Consider the following 7,812-nt stretch of genomic DNA (forward strand, 5'->3'; position numbering starts at 1 on the left):
GTCCCAAAATGGGGATGTCAGAACTACACTCATGTGTTACCACACCAAGCAAGGCAAACTTATATGAAGCAAAGGACCCTGATGGGTCAAACGGTATTTTACGAAAAATCGGCTAAGTCCCAAAATGGGGATGTCAGAACTACACTCAAATGTTACCACACCAAGCAAGGCAAACTTATACGAAGCAAAGGACCCTGATGGGTCATATGGTACTTTACGAAAAATCGGCTAAGTCCCAAAATGGGGATGTCAGAACTACACTCATGTGTTACCACACCAAGCAAGGCAAACTTATATGAAGCAAAGGACCCTGATAAGTCATATGGTATTGATCGAAAAATCGGCTAAGTCCCAAAATGGGGATGTCAGAACTACACTCAAATGTTACCACACCAAGCAAGGCAAACTTATATGAAGCAAAGGACCCTGATGGGTCATATGGTATTTTACGAAAAATCGGCTAAGTCCCAAAATGATGATGTCAGAACTACACTCAAATGTTACCACACCAAGCAAGGCAAACTTATATGAAGCAAAGGACCCTGATGGGTCATATGGTATTGATCGAAAAATCGGCTAAGTCCCAAAATGGGGATGTCAGAACTACACTCAAATGTTACCACACCAAGCAAGGCAAACTTATATGAAGGCAAGGACCCTGATGGGTCATATGGTATTTTACGAAAAATCGGCTAAGTCCCAAAATGGGGATGTCAGAACTACACTCAAATGTTACCACACCAAGCAAGGCAAACTTATATGAAGCAAAGGACCCTGATGGGTCATATGGTATTGATCGAAAAATCGGCTAAGTCCCAAAATGGGGATGTCAGAAGTACACTCAAATGTTACCACACCAAGCAAGGCAAACTTATATGAAGCAAAGGACCCTGATGGGTCATATGGTATTGATCGAAAAATCGGCTAAGTCCCAAAATGGGGATGTCAGAACTACACTCAAATGTTACCACACCAAGCAAGGCAAACTTATATGAAGGCAAGGACCCTGATGGGTCATATGGTATTTTACGAAAAATCGGCTAAGTCCCAAAATGGGGATGTCAGAACTACACTTAAATGTTACCACACCAAGCAAGGCAAACTTATATGAAGGCAAGGACCCTGATGGGTCATATGGTATTTTACGAAAAATCGGCTAAGTCCCAAAATGGGGATGTCAGAACTACACTCAAATGTTACCACACCAAGCAAGGCAAACTTATATGAAGCAAAGGACCCTGATGGGTCATATGGTACTTTACGAAAAATCGGCTAAGTCCCAAAATGGGGATGTCAGAACTACACTCAAATGTTACCACACCAAGCAAGGCAAACTTATATGAAGCAAAGGACCCTGATGGGTCATATGGTATTGATTGAAAAATCGGCTAAGTCCCAAAATGGGGATGTCAGAACTACACTCAAATGTTACCACACCAAGCAAGGCAAACTTATATGAAGGCAAGGACCCTGATGGGTCATATGGTATTTTACGAAAAATCGGCTAAGTCCCAAAATGGGGATGTCAGAACTACACTCAAATGTTACCACACCAAGCAAGGCAAACTTATATGAAGCAAAGGACCCTGATGGGTCATATGGTATTGATTGAAAAATCGGCTAAGTCCCAAAATGGGGATGTCAGAACTACACTCAAATGTTACCACACCAAGCAAGGCAAACTTATATGAAGCAAAGGACCCATATGGGTCATATGGTATTTTACGAAAAATCGGCTAAGTCCCAAAATGATGATGTCAGAACTACACTCAAATGTTACCATACCAAGCAAGGCAAACTTATATGAAGGAAAGGACCCATATGGGTCATATGGTATTTTACGAAAAATCGGCTAAGTCCCAAAATGAGGATGTCAGAACTACACTAAAAAGTTACCACACCAAGAAAGGCAAAGTACCTAGGTGAACCCTAGGAAGAAACACGGACCAAGTCAGATGGCCTAAGTCAATAGAACAAGTGACCTAGGCAAAGTTGTATGGCGCTGAGGACCCTGAAAAATCTGGTTAGTGTAGTTTAGACAGGGTAGGTTTTTGGGTCGGCCGAACCCCCTTATTTTGGGTTTTGGCCTCATCAAGAAGCTACACCTAGGCAAACTGCCTAGGGTGAAAGTGCGAAGACCAATCGAATAGTAAGACAAGTTTTGACCGATCGCCCTAGGCAAGCATGTATGAAGAAAGGGACCCTAAGGGTCATATGGAAATACATGAAAAATCGGCTAAGTCCCAAAATTGGGATGTCAGAACTACACTAAAAAGTTACCACATCAAGCAAGGCAAACTACCTAGGTGAACCCTAGCAAGAAACACGGACCAAGTCAGATGGCCTAAGTCAAGAGTGCAAGTGACCTAGGCAAAGTTGTATGACGGTGAGGACCCTGAAAAATCTGGTTAGTGTAGTTTAGACAGGGGAGGTTTTTGGGTCGGCTGAACCTCCTTATTTTGGGTTTTGACCTCCTCAAGAAGCTACACCTAGGCAAACTGCCTAGGGTGAAAGTGCGAAGACCAATCGAATAGTAAGACAAGTTTTGACCGATCGCCCTAGGCAAGCTTGTATGAAGAAAGGGACCCTATGGGTCATATGGAAATACATGAAAAATCGGCTAAGTCCCAAAATTGGGATGTCAGAACTACACTAAAAAGTTACCACATCAAGCAAGGCAAACTACCTAGGTGAACCCTAGCAAGAAACACGGACCAAGTCAGATGGCCTAAGTCAAGAGTGCAAGTGACCTAGGCAAAGTTGTATGACGGTGAGGACCCTGAAAAATCTGGTTAGTGTAGTTTAGACAGGGGAGGTTTTTGGGTCGGCTGAACCTCCTTATTTTGGGTTTTGACCTCCTCAAGAAGCTACACCTAGGCAAACTGCCTAGGGTGAAAGTGCGAAGACCAATCGAATAGTAAGACAAGTTTTGACCGATCGCCCTAGGCAAGCTTGTATGAAGAAAGGGACCCTATGGGTCATATGGAAATACATGAAAAATCGGCTAAGTCCCAAAATTGGGATGTCTGAACTACACTAAAAAGTTACCACATCAAGCAAGGCAAACTTATATGAAGGAAAGGACCCTGATGGGTCATATGGTATTTTACGAAAAATCGGCTAAGTCCCAAAATTGGGATGTCATAACTACACTCAAATGTTACTACATCAAGCAAGGCAAATTACCTAGGTGCACCCTAGCAAGAAACACGGACCAAGCGAGATGGCCTAAGTCTCGAGTACAAGTGACCTAGGCAAAGTTGTATGGCGGTGAGGACCCGGAAAAATCGGGTTAGTGTAGTGTAGACAGGGGAGGAAAATTGAAATCCGCAATCCCCTTATTTCGGGTTTTGACCTATTCAAGAAGCAATACATAGGCAAAATGCCTAGGGTGAAAAGTGAAAGACCAATCGAATAGTAAGACAAGTTTTGACCGATGACCGTAGGCAAGCTTGTATGAAGGAAAAGACCCTGATCGGTCATATGGTATTGATCGAAAAATCGGCTAAGTCCCAAAATTGGGATGTCATAACTACACTCAAATGTTACCACACCAAGCAAGGCAAACTACCTAGGTGAACCCTAGCAAGAAACACGGACCAAGTCAGATGGCCTAAGTCAAGAGTACAAGTGACCTAGGCAAAGTTGTATGGCGGTGAAGACCTGGAAAAATATGGTTAGTGTAGTGTAGACAGGGGAGGAAATTCCAAATCCTCAAGACCTTTATTTTGGGTTTCGACCTATTCAAGAAGCAATACATAGGCAAAATGCCTAGGGTGAAAAGTGAAAGACCAATCGAATAGTAAGACAAGTTTTGACCGATGACCGTAGGCAAGCTTGTATGAAGGAAAAGACCCTGATGGGTCATATGGTATTGATCGAAAAATCGGCTAAGTCCCAAAATTGGGATGTCATAACTACACTAAAAAGTTACCACATCAAGCAAGGCAAACTTACATGAAGGAAAGGACCCTGATGGGTCAAATGGAAATATATGAAAAATCGGCTAAGTCCCAAAATTGGGATGTCATAACTACACTAAAAAGTTACCACATCAAGCAAGGCAAACTTACATGAAGGAAAGGACCCTGATGGGTCAAATGGAAATATATGAAAAATCGGCTAAGTCCCAAAATTGGGATGTCATAACTACACTAAAAAGTTACCACATCAAGCAAGGCAAACTTATATGAAGGAAAGGACCCTGATGGGTCAAATGGAAATATATGAAAAATCGGCTAAGTCCCAAAATTGGGATGTCATAACTACACTAAAAAGTTACCACATCAAGCAAGGCAAACTTATATGAAGGAAAGGACCCTGATGGGTCAAATGGAAATATATGAAAAATCGGCTAAGTCCCAAAATTGGGATGTCATAACTACACTCAAATGTTACCACATCAAGCAAGGCAAACTTATATGAAGGAAAGGACCCTGATGGGTCATATAGAAATATATGAAAAATCGGCTAAGTCCCAAAATTGGGATGTCATAACTACACTAAAAAGTTACCACATCAAGCAAGGCAAAGTTATATGAAGGAAAGGACCCTGATGGGTAAAATGGAAATATGCGAAAAATCGGCTAAGTCCCAAAATTGGGATGTCATAACTACACTAAAAAGTTACCACATCAAGCAAGGTAAACTACCTAGGTGAACCCTAGCAAGAAACACGGACCAAGTCAGATGGCCTAAGTCACACGTACAAGGTACCTAGGCAAAGTTGTATGGCGGTGAGGACCCGGAAAAATCGGGTTAGTGTAGTGTAGACAGGGGTGGAAAATTGAAATCCTCAAGACCTTTATTTTGGGTTTTGGCCCCTTCAAGAAGCTTGACCTAGGCAAAGTGCCTAGGGTGCAAGTGCGAAGACCAATCGAATAGTAAGACAAGTTTTGACCGATTGCCCTAGGCAAGCTTGTATGAAGAATGGGACCCTATGGGTCATATGGAAATGTATGAAAAATCGGCTAAGTCCCAAAATTGGGATGTCATAACTACACTAAAAAGTTACCACATCAAGCAAGGCAAGTTACCTAGGTGCACCCTAGGAAGAAACACGGACCAAGTCAGATGGCCTAAGTCAAGAGTACAAGTGACCTAGGCAAAGTTGTATGGTGGTGAGGACCCGGAAAAAGCGGGTTAGTGTATTGTAGACAGGGGAGGAAAATTGAAATCCGCAATCCCCTTATTTTGGGTTTTGACTCCCTCAAGAAGCAAGACCTAGGCAAACTGCCTAGGGTGAAAGTGCGAAGACCAATCGAATAGTAAGACAAGTTTTGACCGATCGCCCTAGGCAAGCTTGTATGAAGAAAGGGACCCTATGGGTCATATGGAAATATATGAAAAATCGGCTAAGTCCCAAAATTGGGATGTCATAACTACACTAAAAAGTTACCACATCAAGCAAGGCAAGTTACCTAGGTACACCCTAGGAAGAAACACGGACCAAGTCAGATGGCCTAAGTCAAGAGTACAAGTGACCTAGGCAAAGTTGTATGGCGGTGAGGACCCGGAAAAAGCGGGTTAGTGTAGTGTAGACAGGGGAGGAAAATTGAAATCCGCAATCCCCTTATTTCGGGTTTTGACTCCCTCAAGAAGCAAGACCTAGGCAAACTGCCTAGGGTGAAAGTGCGAAGACCAATCGAATAGTAAGACAAGTTTTGACCGATCGCCCTAGGCAAGCTTGTATGAAGAAAGGGACCCTATGGGTCATATGGAAATATATGAAAAATCGGCTAAGTCCCAAAATTGGGATGTCATAACTACACTAAAAAGTTACCACATCAAGCAAGGCAAATTACCTAGGTGCACCCTAGGAAGAAACACGGACCATGTCAGATGGCCTAAGCCAAGAGTAGAAGTGACCTAGGCAAAGTTGTATGGCGGTGAGGACCCGGAAAAAGCGGGTTAGTGTAGTGTAGACAGGGGAGGAAAATTGAAATCCGCAATCCCCTTATTTCGGGTTTTGACTCCCTCAAGAAGCAAGACCTAGGCAAACTGCCTAGGGTGAAAGTGCGAAGACCAATCGAATAGTAAGACAAGTTTTGACCGATCGCCCTAGGCAAGCTTGTATGAAGAAAGGGACCCTATGGGTCATATGGAAATATATGAAAAATCGGCTAAGTCCCAAAATTGGGATGTCATAACTACACTAAAAAGTTACCACATCAAGCAAGGCAAGTTACCTAGGTACACCCTAGGAAGAAACACGGACCAAGTCAGATGGCCTAAGTCAAGAGTACAAGTGACCTAGGCAAAGTTGTATGGCGGTGAGGACCCGGAAAAAGCGGGTTAGTGTAGTGTAGACAGGGGAGGAAAATTGAAATCCGCAATCCCCTTATTTCGGGTTTTGACTCCCTCAAGAAGCTACACCTAGGCAAACTGCCTAGGGTGAAAGTGCGAAGACCAATCGAATAGTAAGACAAGTTTTGACCGATCGCCCTAGGCAAGCTTGTATGAAGAAAGGGACCCTATGGGTCATATGGAAATATATGAAAAATCGGCTAAGTCCCAAAATGGGGATGTCAGAACTACACTAAAAAGTTACCACAATAGCAAGGCAGACTTGTATGAAGAACGGGACCCTGATGGGTCATACATTATGACAAGAAACACGGACCAAGCGTACCGAGAGAATCGGTTCAAATAAAGCCCTGGTGAAAGTAGCAAATATCCCAAAACGAACATGAATTTTATACAGACAAGAGTACAAACATAAAGGAACACGGACCAAGCGTACCGAGAGAATCGGTACTATAGAGCCCTCGTGGTTCTACATTAAGACTTTATGTTTGGGGTTCAAACCCCATAGTACTCAAACGGTGACAGTAGCAAATATCCTGAAACGAACGTGATTTATTCACACAAGAGTACGAACATAAAGGAACACGGACCAAGCGTACCGAGAGAATCGGTACTATAGAGCCCTCGTGGTTCTACACAAAGACTTTATGTTCGGGGTTCACACCCCAAATCGAACGTGGAATTTACTTTCTGATGGTCATGCGGTCGTCCAAAGGGGTCTAGTATCCTGGGATGACAAGCATCACGGGCACAGCTCGTATCAAAACAGTCGAAGAGGCCCGCGAAAGCTTGCTTTCCATGGCTATGCGATGCACAAATTGAGTTTACTCACCGTAGTATAAAACGAACGAACCGAACCTATCCGAGTAGGGATAATGGGCGCAGTAACATACTTCTGTGACCCAGCGAGAGTTGAACGAGGTGACATGAACTGTCAGTGGCTTATATCAGATGGGATACATACATGAGATTGCTTTCAAATCTACACTCGAAAACCTAACCAAGTAAAAGCGAACGTGGGGAGGATTCGAAACCGGTAACGAAATCTTAAGCTGGAAAGAGTCATCACTATGGATACATATTATGCGAAACCAATCAAGTGCTCAGTACTGATCCAAACCCAAAGAGAGCACTAGTGAACACCTTAATCTCACCCTAGTTCACATCCAAGTGATCGACCACGTGTGTGAAGCAAAGACCAATCGAATTCCTCAATGAACCGAACACTATGAACAAATGGCCAAAAACGTTATAACTATCCAAACATCCTACTATCTAGCGAAAGTCATCACGATGGAACCATACAATGATCTTAACCTATAGCGCTCACCTATTCCTACCCAGAGTGCAAGTGAACAGATTGCTCACCCGTACCAGTTCACATCCACGTGATCGACTAACATACCGAGGTTACCACAAGTCAAAGTTATACGTTTACAAGCGCAAGACCAATCGAAAACCCCGAAAGCAATCTCGACCCAAAATGTATTATCCGTGAGTGTAGTC

The sequence above is a fragment of the Anopheles ziemanni genome (genome assembly GCF_943734765.1).
Source record: "Anopheles ziemanni chromosome X unlocalized genomic scaffold, idAnoZiCoDA_A2_x.2 X_unloc_70, whole genome shotgun sequence".
NCBI lineage: Eukaryota > Metazoa > Arthropoda > Insecta > Diptera > Culicidae > Anopheles > Anopheles ziemanni.